At 35.8% G+C, this 16,197-nt stretch overlaps 1 long non-coding RNA gene across 2 annotated transcripts in view; it reads left to right on the forward strand.

Moving 5' to 3' along the window:
* The window catches only part of LOC116852301, a 175,940-nt gene that overhangs the window by 147,677 nt on the left and 12,066 nt on the right, over window positions 1-16,197 (forward strand). For both annotated transcript variants that reach the window (XR_004379739.1, XR_004379741.1), the window contains exon 3: window positions 15,006-15,324. This is a non-coding gene — a long non-coding RNA (uncharacterized LOC116852301). The remainder of the gene's footprint in view (window positions 1-15,005; window positions 15,325-16,197) is intronic.

Consider the following 16,197-nt stretch of genomic DNA (forward strand, 5'->3'; position numbering starts at 1 on the left):
GTGCGGGGGACGTAGCCTCCCGCTAGTTGTTCGATATCGCACTTATCTTTCGATATTGCTCGTTAACGGGACACAGTATCGAAAAATTGTAATATATTTTTCGGACTTCTTTCATCAATAATTTTTTAACAAACAATGAGCGACGGCTAAAATCTTCAGAAGGTCACTCAGAAGGGTGACCTCTATGACATATGTCAAGATCAGGCTGATCTGAGGTGGCGCCCTTTTTCTACACCTTTACCAAAATCATATATAATATTTTTGTATTTAATTTGTCGGAAGCATCCTGTTTGCCCACATTGCAATTGTCCACAGTCAATCAAATTATCTATTTGGATAGGGTTATGCTGCAATTTTAATAATATTATTGGCTGTGTTCAATCGCAACTATAGTCCACTGGCACCCATTTTATTTGTCTGTGCTCCTATTCCATATAATTTAGCATTTCTTCCTATAGAAAGTACTCAAGTGAACATCAAATAACAATAACATAAAACCGATGTTGTAATGCCCCATTTAACTATGTAACTTACATAACACATGTGTTATATTATGTTTATATTATTAAGTAGGAAATTATAACATCGGTGTTATGTTACTATTGCTTGGTGTTCATTGCTGTTCATTTTTTTACTTAGACATCAAGTTGCCATCAAAATGACATCGAAATGACCATCAATTAATGGGACGTATTGCAGTCATTTCTGCCGTCATTTTGATCACTCATTTTGACATCATATCCTTCATCAATTTGGTGGCAATTTGACATCATTTTGACTAACTTGTTTTCACTGGATAGAGCGCGTCCTTGTCGAATCGCGACATCGTGCACGTTTTGGCGCGCAATTTTGACACTGCGTCAGTGATTGCGCGGCCATCTTGGATATCGATCTTTTCGCGACGAACAGCCTCCACTAACACATCGCGATCGACATCGCTCCGCGTTCTACGCATTTTTTATCTACCGAAAGTGAGCCTGGTGCGGAAATATGTATCGAGAATACCGAAATAGCGATGTGCGATCGTCGGGATGTATCGTGAGTACGTTATTAGAAAGCAATCCCCTTGATTTTCAATACACAGCCAGTGCTTGTCGCGGCGTCTATTACACTTTTCATTAACATCGACTCGCTTAAGGAGATGCTGAAGCTGAAAACGTTACCGACAGAACACTGACATTTTTCTGCAAAGTTTACGTCGTATTGGTTACACAGAATTATAAATGCTTTTACCCGATGAAAGTATGTGCAAAAATAAATAGGAGTATTGCTTGATATGTGACGAAAACGAACAAAAAATTTTTAATGTAAAATCTCAAGCGTCAGTTAACGTAATATTTGCCTAATCCAAAAGTTCCGCAGCTTGTACATACCGAAAATGTGGATGCTCCAAACAGAAAAATTTTGAAGAATATTGCTCTACCTTCGCATCTGCATTTGAAAGTTTAACAATATCGAAAAAGTTTGCACAAATATTTCTACATATATATATAGTTAGGTTTTCCATTGAATATGGTAAAACAAAGCAACACATATTCATGTAAGTAAATATATTCTGTACATATACAAGAAATACGAAAAGGATAGCGTGATTATGTTAGTGACGATCATCAACATTTGTCATCAACTCCAGCATCCTCTTAAGGGGATGCTGGAGTCGATGACGAACTCGAACAATGTCGATAATGCAGAGACGATCGTTACTAACATAATCACGCTATCTTTTTTGTATTTCTTGTATATACAGAACTTACATGAATGTGTATTGCTTTATTTTACCATCTTCAACGGAAAACCTAACCATATATGTGTAGAAATATTTCTGCAAACTTTTTCGATATTTTTAAGCTTCCAAATGCAAATGCAAAAGTAGAGCAATGTTCTTCAAAATTTTTCTATTTGGAGCATCCACACTTTCAGTATATACAAGCTACGGAATTTTTGAATTAGACAAATATTACGCTAACTGACAGATTGAGATTTTACATTAAAAATTTTTTGCTCGTTTTCGTCACATATCGTGCAATGCTTCTATTTATTTTTGCACGTACTTTCATTGCGTAAAAGCATTTGTAATTCAGTGTAACCAATACGACGTAAACTTTGCAGAAAAATGTTAGGGTTCTGTCGGTAAAGTTTTCAGTTTCAGCATTCCCTTAAGAACGTGAGCTTATTATTGTGGCTGGAGATATAACCAATACTTCAAGAATGAAATACGAAATCAGCATCTCTGTTCAGAGCATTAGTCATAAAACTTTTCGTGTGAACTCGATCACAATTATGTAATTTTTTTGCCTAGTATGAAATTATGTAATATGAAAAGTTTTGCAATACGTGGGGGTGATCATAAATCTTTTCCTCAGATAAATTCGTGAAAAGTGAATATTTCTATATATATCTTCAAGATTTTTTTGCTTTTCACGAATTCATACTAGAGGAAAAGATTTATGATTGACCTCAGGTACGAAGGACAATATGTTAAGTAAGTGCCTTGCCTGTGTCTAATATTAGTATATTATCCATGTCTTATCGAACTTTGAAGATAAAATTAATTATAATCAAGAGAAGAGTTTTATCATCCATAACTAAGCTCAAAGCTGTCGTTAAAACTAAAACTAAGATTGTTCTAATCGTGCAAGTCCACAAAATAAACTGTGCACTCTTGTGGGACGGTTAATGACAAGATTGAAGAACAGAGATATGCTAAATCAAGTACTTTCCCTGCCACATATTACTATAGAAGGGGATATTATCTTTTTTGATCATATTATTTATCATATTATAAGTTATTTAGAAAAAATATGGGCAGTTTCAACTCTTTTAAACAAAAGAGATTATTTTTGTATATTTAAAATAATAATTAATAATATAGTCTAGACTCTATATTGATCTATATATCTATATATCTTTATTTGTTTCTTTGAAAAAAATTTATAAAAACTTAGTTTTTTGACTACACTTAGAAAAAAATACTTAAGAATATATTTATGGGATGTAAAGTTTGTTTCATATAAATTTAATTTCACAAAAATTAACTTTGTTTTTCAGAAATAAACTTTATATTCCATAGATAAATTTTAAGTATTTTTTTTCTCAGTGTATCCAAACTAGAATCTCCCTTTTACTATCATGGTTTATTCTGAGAACTCTTCCAGAAGAAACAATGTGGGAGAAACAAGAGATAGAGAGAATGAAACATAGTAGAAAAATGAGAAAACGCATTGATCTTGTAATTACTTCTTCCTATCAACTGGACAATTAGCGAGGGAAGCATCTTACTCTCTATTGTCCTCTCTTACTAATGCTGACTTCATTCTTCCTACACTGAGAAAATGTTTGGTATTTAACTAACTATAAGTAACTATAATTATATAGAGAAACAATCATTGTAAATTATGATTAAGAAAACCCTTGCTCGCGGATCTTACTCAATATCAAAGTGCACGGAAATCTATTAATTACTTATTAATTACTTGATAATTACTATTTATCATTTATTCATTCTTTACTTTATTATTTATTTATTATTTACTTATTCTTATATTATTTATTTTTTTTAGATTCTCAAACACTTTAACCCTTTCATTACTGATGGCACGTGTGTGTGTGTGTGTGTGTTCTCCTTACTATTAATAATAAACCTTTTTCAATCGAATAAATAGCTCTTTCGGCATTCAGAACACATCAACTACCACTCTACTTATTACCGTTGGGACAAATATTCCCTTCCAAAAACCCCAGTGAGACATCAATGTCCCTATCCCGGCCCTATCCCTTTGGCGCCAAACATAAAACTTTTAATCTTTCAGCTAAAACTACTTTATACTAATATATTTGATGAAGCGAAAGTAAAAAAAATTGTACCTTTAAAAAACAAAATTAGTAGCGAAAGGGTTAATACCCGACAATATTTGTACAAGAATTTCGAAAACAGTCGGAGCGCCAACTGTTGAATATTTTCCCTTATTTGGCGGACCTATTAGAGACGACAGCGTGTTCGCCTCTCTTGCGCCATGACGGAAATCCGGAATGTGCTGAAGCGTAGCGGTAAAATGAAATTATCGGTAAAATAAGATTATCCGTGAAGTGAAATTAATAATTATAAATATCGGTTCTACTTTGTTATCAGCTTTTGTCGTTAAATTAATTGTTTAATAATCACCGAGAGATATCGCGTGCGCGATAACGCCAGTGAAAAAATGAATTACCACCGGCACGTTGGCGTGATCGTGCATTCTCCGATTAACTGGTATAGTATATCGAAGCCTATATTAATATTAACATACCAATATATATACACAGCGTTAGGAATTTTTTGCTCGCTTTATCAAGCCGTCCTACGCGAAGGGGAACCGGCAGTTTCCGGCGCTTCTCGCGCGCTTTTTCGACACAAGCACGCCTGTTTTTTTTTCTCCCTCTGAATTACGTTCGGCCAAGCGTATCAATCATGTACCCTTCGAGGCATTCTTGGCCGGCTTTTCGCGGGAACCTCGCGGGGTGATTAATGGCCGATGGATAATTCGCCCCTGGAGAAAGGCGCGCCGACGTCGTTATGCCGTAGCGATCCGATCGCGCCGCGAATGTGTCTTGAGATCGCTTCGTTTTGCCTCGTGAGCGGTTCCGTCGCGAACATGTCGCCGAGTCGCAATTGCAATTCTTGCGAAGTTGCACCGTTGTGTCGGGCTACGTGCCTGATTCCGATATTAATGTGTCTTTCACCAGATTCTGTTATATGTCGAGGAATACATTAGACACGCCACATTTGCACATGGAAAGAAAATCTCAGTTCGTGTGACTAAGTAGAGGAAAATTCAGATGTGAAATAATATCTCAGCTACCGTAACCGGAAAATGTTCTGAACAGTCAATTAAAACTTAGTTGCAATAACTGCGAACAATTGACCGAATACACACAGAACAATATCACTCTAATATTGCGTTTCAAAATGCCTTTTTCGAGAAAAATTTTCCTGAACATCTAAGGTCACACAAGTTCGACCACACAAGCATTAAATTCACTCAAAATACATTCAAAAATATGATATATAACATAAAAATATGAATATATAGCATGCTAACCTCAAACATAAAACAAGGGCGTCTCATATTTTTCTGAAATTGTCGCAAACGCTTAATATTATCCAAATTCCCCCGCTATTCAATTTACCCCGCTGTACCCTATAGTTTCATATGCGAATTTATCAATAACATTTTCCTCAAAAAGGACATTTTGCAATACAACCCAAGCTAAGAGAAGTAATTACTCAGTTTACTCTCCTTCTTTTAAGCAGTGGCGCTTCTGAATATGGCGCTTCGGAAAAGAATATTTCCTTAATAATAGTCCTAAAATATACTTTTCGCAAATTTGAGAAAAACTCATAGAAAAGTATCATTCTAAGGTTGTATTCCGAAATGTCCTTATGGAAAAGAATTTTTCTGAACATCTATAATTTTACACGCCACGAATTTATCAGTAAAATTTTCCTCAAAAAGGATATTTTACAATATAACCTAAGCTAAAAGAAGCGATTACTCAGTTTCTCCTTCTTTTATATATAAGCAGTGGCTCTTTTTAGCAAAAAATATTTCCTTAATAATAGTTTTAAGATATACTTCTTGCAAATTTGAGAAAAACTCATTATCACATACTCGAAAAAAGAAGTCTTTTATTCTTTTTGCAAAAATATTATGAATAAATATTTTGAAACTCCATTCAAAAAAAGTTGTTTTGACTTTACGCAGCAAGCAAACAGAATTTTTGTTTTAATTTAATATTCTCGATTAAAATGTTTCAATTTAATATTCTTAATTAAAATGCTAAACTTGCTAGGATGCGGAATGTATTTTATATTTCGGAATTTAATGCTTGTGTGGTCGAACTTGTGTGACCGACTTGTAGATATGCAAACTTATAAAATGCGGACGTTTGAAAATGTTTGAAACGTGTAATATTTATTTGAATGCAAGTTATATTTTTTGCGTATAGGAGCTTCTGCCACAAGAATTTTCCTGTTCCTACAACCGAGTCTTTTATCTACTTCATACTCATAGGAAATAACGAGAAATTCAGTTGCGCAAACAAAATTGTTCTTTCCATACAATTTGTATCAAGTTAAAAAAAAATATCATTTCGGTATAATTGCGTCGTTAAATTATAAACACGATATATGCGCACATTTCGTCGATGGCGCGAAGATTAATCGTCGTTCAACGAGTAATGAACGTAAACGCGGCAAATTGTTAAATAAAAGCGACTTCTCGCGATTGCGCCGCGGTTATTTCCAGGAACAAGTCGTTGCGTTCGCTCCAGGTATTCTGAGAATATGCCAGTGCATAATAATATTTTATGTGCACGCAAAGAAGATCGCACGATAAGCGGACACATTTAGCGGGTCGATCGATTTAGCGCTGTTAAGACGCGGCATACGCGCCGCGTGCGTTAACACTCGTCGTCTCGCCGCTGTGATTACCATTAACGATGGCGAGAGCTCATGAAAGTACGTCCGCTGATCAATCAGTAATAATTACCACATCATCAACAACCGCCGCTTATTCCGTTCGTGCATGGCAAGGAGTGCACTCGATCGGTTTTCGTGCTTGATAGACTCGTGATATCCCTCTCCGTGAGAGAGTCGGATACCGCATGCTGTTACTGGGATTATATGCTAAGCGAAATATTCGCATTAAGGAAACAAAAGAAGTAAAATCCAAAAAAATCATACACAGGGTGTCCCAGAACAACCTTCGAAGCTTTTGTGGAAGCATAATATGGATTGAGGTGAATATAAAAGTCCTATACCGTTTTGTGATATTCGCAAACTGAATGAAAGTTTTCTACTATTTTGCTAGTAACTTTGTAGATTTTTAATTATTAGTCAGCAAAGATTGGCAAATGGTCGCTTGTGATAATATGTTCTCTAATTAATAACTAGAAATCTACAAAGTTGAGAAAAAAATAGAAGACTTTTTTGTTTAGTTTGACCTAATATACAAGCATGTGACACGGCAGATGTCGCCAATACAACTCATCTATCATAGACTAAGTTTACACGGCAGCTTAAAACCGATTTAGTAACAACCGTATTTAGTAAACTCTCGCATCCGATTGGTATATTCTTTTAGATCTAGAAATATACTCCAATTGGATTCAAGAGTTCACTAACTACGGTAATTACTAAACCGGTTTTAAGCTGCTGTATAAACTTAGTCATATTTCACGTGATCACTCACAAATCTTTTTTAATTAATATTTCGGTAATTATAAATATTGCAAAACTATATAGAACTTTTATATTCATCTTAATTCGCACTAAAACTTCGGAGATTGTTCTGGGACACTCTATAGAAGACTCTGAAATTAAAAATAAAAAACCATAAATAGACCTATAAGAACCAAGCACAGAAATTTGTTGTGCATATTTATTGCACAACAAATTCCCGTGCTTGGCTTTTATAGGCCTATTTGTGGTTTTTAAAGTATAAAATTCATCGATATAATCAGCACAAATTTGTACATGCGTCTACCATGTGTCCTTTGGTTGCCGTCACGGCAGCAGATAGGAAGAAGTGAAGAAAAGAAAGATCGCGAAGGGAATCTTTCGTTCCCATGGTCGATTATCGATTTTTCTATACCGCTCGCCCCCTCGAGAGAGTACCCGGAGGCTGGGTACTTTGTCTTTAAGGCTCACTGCGATATCCGGCCGGCGTTATTGACGATAAAATTTATTTATCGGCGAAATTCAGCGTGCCTATCCACTCTCTTTTTCTCGAGCCGGCGGACGCGCCGGAAGCTGCAGGCATTTTTATATCAAACACATCCCCTGTGGACGATCCGCGCATCATCGTGCAGTACGTATCGTCCAATTTTTACCGCGGTCCCGCCATCCTACACTTTTATCCCCGAAATTCCGCCGATAAATGGCCGTTCTCGAACCGCGTATACACTCTCGCCCGCGTTGAATCGAACCCGGAGAATTGTTATTCGCAAATCGCGAGTGAAACGACTGCCGGTTCGAAAATTGGCGGATTCATACGGGCTGTGCGAGAGAGCAAGAGCAACCATATACAGAGTCATAGACGAATAGAATAGACTCTTACGGCAATCTTACAGGACGACTCATGACAAGACTTGATAAACACCAAGTATTAGTAACATAATATCGATATTAGCTCAATCATATGGTATGTTATGTAACTGTTACATTTTATGTAACATAACAGTTACATAACATATACGTAACAGTTATATAATATACTATGTGATTATAATATCGATGTTATGTTATTGATACTTGGTATTTATTGGGACGTAGATATACGCGGTCAAATGCTTTCCCTGTCACACAGTATTTTAAAAGGGAACGATATTATTTTTTAATTATATTCTGTTTATAAAAGTTATTTGGAAAAAATCTGGACAAGGAAATATCAATCTCTTTTTCAAGTAAAAGAAGTTATTTACTTAAAATAATAAATAGTATGATATAAATTAATAGTATGATATAAATGAATATAAAATAAATGATAAATATATATATAACAAATAATATATAAAATAAATAGTATGTAGTATAATAGATGATAAATAATATGATACAAATAAAATGATAAATAATAATAGTTCACAGATTCTGTATTCATATTTTTGTTTTTTGAAAAAAATTGATAAAAACCTAGTTCTTCGATTATTTAAAACAGAACCTTCCTTTAACACGTTTGCTAGCGGGGTTTCGTAGGACTACTCAAAGGGGACGATGTAGGAGAAACAAAAGGGAGAACGAATTGATCATGTGATCACTTTTCTCCATCAACTAGACAGTTAGACAAGAAAAGCATCTTACTCTCCATTGCTCTCTCTTAACCCTTTTTCTACCAACGGGACATATGTTTTCCTCACCATTAATAATAACCTTATTCAATTGAATAAACAGCTTTCTAGTATTTAGAAGATAGTAGCTATTATTCTACTTATTATCCCATATATTAGAACAAATATACCCTCCTAAAAACTTTAATAAGACATTAGTATCCTAGCCGCATTTTTTTGGCGTCAAACATAAAACTTTTAATTCTTTTTTTGCTAAAACTACATTATATATTAATATATTTAATGAAATAAAAGCAAAAGAATTATACTTTTAAAAAACAAAATTAGTAGCGAAAGGATTAATAATGCTGACTTTATTTCCTCTACATCGAGAAGAAAATATTTGTAACTATAATCACATAGAAAAATAACTACTGTAAATTGTAATCGAGAAAACTTTTTTTTAAGTTAAATTTTACTATAGTGTTAATGATGATAACCTTATATGCATGTTACTACTACCGTTTTCGTGTTAGAACAACGAGAAATGTGGTTAATGTGGCCAAAAATATAACTATTGTTTTAGTTAAATTAATCATTCTTTTTTTTCAATGTACAGCAATGTGCGGTCTATTATAAATGTCTATAACATAAGGTATATTCCGGGCGTCTATGTCTTATCAAAGGAACCTCGTTGATATGCGGTCGTGCGAATCGGCGTGTCTGTCGATCGTCGGCGTGCCGTAGCAAATTCGGCCTTTATCCGGCGGCACGACGAAAAAAGGGCGAACCATGGCGGTGCCGCGGAAGCCATTACACGGATAGTCTATCCGAAGGAAGTCGATAGATCAGGGGAAATGGGTTAGACCGGCGAAAAAGTATATCCCGCGTCGATGCCTGCGGCCCGCTCACGTCCGATAGATCACCCGTCTAAGTGCACTAAATGTCCCAACCCCCCGTTCGCCGGTTATTATGCGGCAAACTGCAGCGGCTTTTTCGCGCGGCGATGCATTTATCATGCCCGATGCCATTGCCAGGAGGCGACGCGTAGTACACGACGGCGTCGTGCTCTCGCACGGAAAAGGAGTCGCGAGTGAAACAGCTCCGACGCTTGTCCGAGCGAACGCCGACGCGTCGCACATTGTACAATGTCGTCGCGGCGACATTTCGCGAGTAGATCCCGCGCGCGGTTATTCGAATCCCTCTAGTCTCGTGTAAAAATGGACCAAATACGGGACGGTATTTAAATCCCGACGGTGCGCCAAATGACACTGTACGAAGTCGCCAGCTTAAAAAGCTCGAGTTCCTCGTCATAAAGTTTAACTGCGAAATTGCATTTTATGCATACGTTATCTCTAAGCCCGCGGGTACTCATTACATGTTCGAAAAATTAGGGAAAAATTTCTGTTTGGAGAGGAGCTTCGTTTCGCGCTCGCAATGCGGTTAATTTGCGGTACGTCGCGTTTGTCGTGGCGCGAAGTTGAGAGTCGCCGTCGTGGGTGAGCCTTCACGTCCCTCACCGAGGGAAAAAAAAAAAGTTATCATAGCTCCCAGGATAGATTTCCATAGTGAAGCCCAGATGAATGACGTCCAAATGGAGGAGCTCGCGCGCGGCCTGCACCGCTCTGCGTTATCCCGTTGAGTTTACCGCGATATAGAGCGGCAGCAGTGCGTGGTATTATATACGTAATTGATGCCCGGCTATTTTTCTCGCTGTAATATATCGCGGCGTGGCGGAGCGCAGCGCAGCGCAAAACCGTCTGCGTGAGGCGTTACTTCGTAACTAATGCGCCGCGATTTTTAACGCGCACAGCTCGACGTGTAGCGCGACATTTCGTTCACCGCGGGTCACTGGGTTTATAACCGCCTATCCGTTAAATGCCGTAAGAAGATCAAAGTCGTGTGATATTCATCAACGCGTCTTACGTAATCTTCAGTTTTGCGATAAATATGTCAACTTTTGTTGTTTAACCCTGTGTTGTTTGACCCTTGGGGTATCGTCAGGGCTTATCAGACTCAATCTTCTGTGTCTGAATGTCTTTTCGAGCACTTGTAGCTATTTGTAAGGATTGCTAACTCACGATTTCTATTATTTCCTCCAACCCGAGTCGAAACTTTGATTCTACGTTGACCCTGCAAATTCCGTTGTATTTGAAGAGTCAATGAAGAATCCGGAGATATACAAGTTATTGACCTACCTTGATTGTTATAAACGGCCACTTCTTGTCGTTTCCTCCATGATGAAGAAGTTTGACGAGGCACGTTCAAGAATTATTTGAGAATTATTCAATTTTAAGGATTATTTGATATTAAAGAATTATTTAATATATATCCGAACTTTCTTTATTTTCAGTTATTGTAATTATTTTTTAATTATTTAATATTCAATTACCTTATTATATACAGGAGAAAAAAGTTGGCTGTATTAATATGAAGTGAACGGTCTTAATGAACGAAGCAACGTGTTTTGGTTAAAGGACATAAAATTTCTATGATTTTTATGACCAAAATTTGTTTCTAAATTTGACATAAATTTGACAAAATTTGGCATATCAAAATTTTACATATTTCTTTCAACTATGTAAATATAGTGGTTCGTTTATTACTACTATATAAGCTGCACTTTAATACAACCAAATTTCTTCCTCCGTGTATGTAGATAGAATTTCACCCGTATACTGCGGGTCGCTGAGAACAATCGCAATTCGACGACAAAGACTCGAGATCCGATGTTCATCTCGACGTTTTCAAACAAAATAAAGTCTATATTGAAAAAGAGATCTTGTTGTCGAAACGAAAATTTGGCACATCAAAATTTGATGAAAATAGGATCTACTAAATATTTAGTAATTGCAACAGAAAAATTTAATTACCGATCGTGTAGTTTTGCTTTCTCACTAATGCGTTTTACTTGACACAAGTGGAAAACATGGTAATGCCAGCCAAATTGTATATATCAAATATTTTAGTTCCAAATATAAAAGTATAATTTTTTTATTGTAAAGACGTGCGATCAAAGCCGTCTTCTTTGCTTCGCGGGAAAAAATGTCGGAAAAACCAAGCTCCCGGATGCATCGAATGCACAAAACCAACACTGGCTCATTGTTATTCGCGATAGTCATTCTGCTCGATAATTGCTCAATAGCCATGAGTGAAGTGTGTCCTCACCACTTACCTTAACACCTACCTTAAAGGTAATCTCAGAGCAATTACCGATCTATTTCGATACATCTCCCTCCGCAGGGATATGTCGAAAAAATTGTGCGCGTGGATGCATTCGATGCGCAAAAACCAAACTCGCCAATTGCCAATTATGATCGCCCATTGCCATTCACAAATCTCTGAAAATGCATATTGTTTGTGCGGGACTCGAAAGAGATAAGAATCCTCGGCCATCTAACAGTTAAATCAACCAATTATTATCATAATCAACCCATTATTCATCAAAGCCCGTCTTATATCTGTTGTCCCTTGCACACTCCTCCCCGCTTGGACGTATTTGTTATCTTTCTTCCTCCAGCTTAAGTTATACGCTAGTAAAAGTGTGACGTTACCACACATTAATATTAATTGGCAAATATACATACTCGCGCGATTGGCAACTGGTGAAGTATGATTGTATTCGAATGAAATTTGTGTAGATAAAATTTATACAGATAAGCGGATGTTAAATTATCTAGTGAGGATATTATATGTGTGTGGGGAAATGGATAAAAGAATAAGTTTTAATATCATCTCTTCCTGATTTTTGTTTTTGTTTTTTCTTTTTTCTTTTTTTCTTTTGTTTTTCTATTCTTATGGAAGTTTTGATGAGATTTATAGTTTTAAAAAAAGCTGATATAAAGCTGCAAAAAGACAAAGATAATAGTTATATGTCTAATAATGTTATGCTCCAATAGAGATTTGAAGTGGAGTTTGGTATGATAACGTACTTGTGATAAAAACATAAGTGAAGAAATTGTTACAACAGACATAAACAAAACAAGAATTGCAACTCAAGGAACATTATTAGACTGAAAACTCAACACTGGCAAGACAAATTAAATTCTAAGACCGGCATTCATAGCTGAAATAATTTACGGTCTGCTTGAGAATGTAATTAAATACAGTTTTATATGTACGAGTCGTTAATCGGCTGTTTGGATTAATATTTCTTGTATGAAATAATGTAATAAATATAGATACAGGCTGTCAAATAAACACTTGTAATAAGATTCTAACTAAGATTCTCGATGCTATAATTACTTCGTTTTCAAATGACAACTACGAATACCGGTCTAGGTTTCGACTCGGGTATGTTCCTATTCTCGGTAAGTTCGTTCAAAGATCCGTTAAAAACGGAAACTTCCTGAATAATAAATGATTGGGCGTACCTTGAAAATATATGATGTATCACCGTCTGCGTCCCAACGTCCTGCGTTTTCTGTCCTTCGTCCTGACTTCTCGACCAAGCTATCCTGGCTACTCCGTCGTGGCACTAACACTGACACTGACACTCGCGTAGGCACGATTCAATCGAAGATATATGTGTTAAATAATGCGATACCGACACTAATTATGTATCTCAAAAGTATCTCGACGAGATAGTTTAATTAACCGAGGGGAGCGACAGATAACGCACTAACACATGTAGTCCGTGGTATGCATGTCGCTCGCCAGCTTGGAATTGAATGAGAACATTCGGAAAAGTTCGTGAGACACAAAGATAAATTTGAACACCGTAAAGGTCCTGAATGTTTTGATCGTGTAGAGAAACGATAGATAACACACTGACACAAGTAGTCCATGGTATGTGTGTCGCTCGTCGGGTCGGAACTGAATGGAAACATCTGGAAGAGTCCGCGAAGCACAAAGGTAAATTTGATCGTCTTGAAGGTCTCGAATGTTTTGACTGTGTGATCGCCCGGCATTGATAATCGACGACTGTTGACTATGAGAATGAGTTTACATTTTTTGTCGATTGTTCCAATATTCTCGCGCGTCGTACACTTTCCTTGAACAAAAAAGTAAAACAAGAGATTATCGCGAGTTATCATGTGGTAAGGTAGAAGTTTTTTTTAGAATAACGAGGCAATGACTTATTTTATCAAGATTTCCATTGTTGGAATTAATCTCCTCACGTACCCGCGCGATATTATACATCATGCATTTACCAATGCATCAAATGGCACAGCAAAATGTCCTTTGATGCGAATAAATAAAAAATATATATTTTATGTATGTACATTTTCAGTGCCAATGCAGAAAATAAATAATAAAGAAATTATAAAGAAACGAAACTTATATGTTACTTATTCATGAATGATATTTGTTTACTAATCTTTGTCAGGCTATTTAATACTCGCTTATCGTACATATTCTATCCGCAGCAAGCAAAGCTGTACGATTAATACACTACTTATTGGATTTAAGAATAAAGATTAAATGCAGATAGAATATTGAGATAATCAAATTTTAAATATTTCTGAAGTAAATCTTTTTTTAAGAATAAATCAACATGGAAAAAATAGCATTAAATAACTATTTATTGTAGTAAAGTAACACAATATAGTCCGTATATGTATACTGTTTTCCAAGTTTTATAGAATTTGTAAAGTTAATGTCTGCAAAACTCTCTAAAATTTCGATTCAGGAAATATTTCAAAAAATAAAAGGAAAAATTATTTACTTTGTTTTCATGGAATTAATTAATTCTATATAGTTAATATTATGATAATATATACTGAGAATTAATAAATAATAGACTCTAAGAAGATAATGTATGCAGAAACGAATTAGCCGTAAGAGTTAAAATATTAGTTGTTGTAACTAAGATATGTTATTGAAATAAAGCTGATGTCGTTGTTATCTAAACTAAATTTATTAGCTATTTGAATTTTGACGCTACGGCAAAAAATATTTATTGCGAGACAGAAAGTCCCCATTATTATCATTTCGTTTTTCTCTTAAATTACACTTTATAATCGCCGAAAACATAAAATTGACGTTTCGTATTATAACTGCAAATCAAGATTTCCCATTGGCTTTTAATATAGATTGATAATTAACTAAACTAATTAACACTCATTTTAACGCAAATACAAAAACTGATGTTTTTCGTACTTACATAGTTACTCTGTTTGATCCTTATTCCACAGAAAAACAATTTCGCGTCCATCGGAAGCGCTGTAATTTCCCCTTTCCAATGATCTTTGTTTCAGGTTGCTACGACGTCTACAAATGGAGTTTTTAACAATTGCACCGATTCGCGCGCGCGCATATTTTTAGATCGTTCAGCGTTATCGCTGCAGCGCGCTACGGATAGATGACTACGCGACGCGTGAATGGAATGCGAAACGCGACTACTGCGAGGCATCTTGCGCTGTGACTGACGGCACGCACGCGGTAGCGCGACTCGCTCCCCCCCACTCCGCCACTCAGGACCGCCCACTTGCTCGCTGCGGCTACGCGGTCGTTCACCTCACTTTAGTAGCAAACAGTGCGTCGGCGCGAGAGCAAGCGTCAACGTTGCGCACAAACGTAAGTTTCTAACTCAACCTAATATCGATGCCACGGCTTTACGCGACATATAATATGTGAATAAGTTGAGTAGCGACATGAAATAAAAATAAATCTCTTTAGCATGTATTCCCACACGCCTGCCATGCCGTTTTTTCACTTAGACAAATCGACAAATATCGTAATCGATCAGTAAACGATACACTAAAATCGATTGAAGTAAATACGATACATGTATAACACGCAACCTTTTTCATTCGCATTTAAATTCGTCTCATTTATTGTAACAGTGATTAATATATTAACCATATAATATATATATATATATATATATATATATATATATATATATATATATATATATATATATAATATATTTTTTTTTTAAATGAAAGACAATTGATTGATTAGTGCGCGCGATACGCAGCGAACGAATTTTGTACGGTTAATTCGTTACAGAGTCGAATGCTCGAGATTCACTTATGTAAGATATTTACGCTGAGAAAAAATATTTGAAAATTTTTATTTTTGAGATATAAAATTTATTTCTATGTGAAATGAAGCTTATTTCCATGAATAAACTTTATATCCTACAAGTAAATTTTTAAATATTTTTTTCTCAGTGTAGAAATAGCTGACACTTTCTTAGCTCTATTCGACAGACAAATGTACGCTTTTGATTTTAATCGATAAATTTCGACCTTACAGCATTTTACTTGTGATAGCCAATTCTTAGCAATTACAACAAAACGATCAGGCTTTTAACCAAATTTGAATCAACTATTGAAATTTAGCTGATATTATGAAGTCATTCCTTTGCGTGTAGTAACGCTAATTCGACAGTGTGAATTATTAGGACCTTAACTTAGTTTCCGCCCGCAAATGTTAGATGGC

This window comes from Odontomachus brunneus, unplaced genomic scaffold, assembly GCF_010583005.1.
Source record: "Odontomachus brunneus isolate Ranch 3 - 2012 unplaced genomic scaffold, Obru_v1 Obru_scaffold_213, whole genome shotgun sequence".
Lineage (NCBI taxonomy): Eukaryota > Metazoa > Arthropoda > Insecta > Hymenoptera > Formicidae > Odontomachus > Odontomachus brunneus.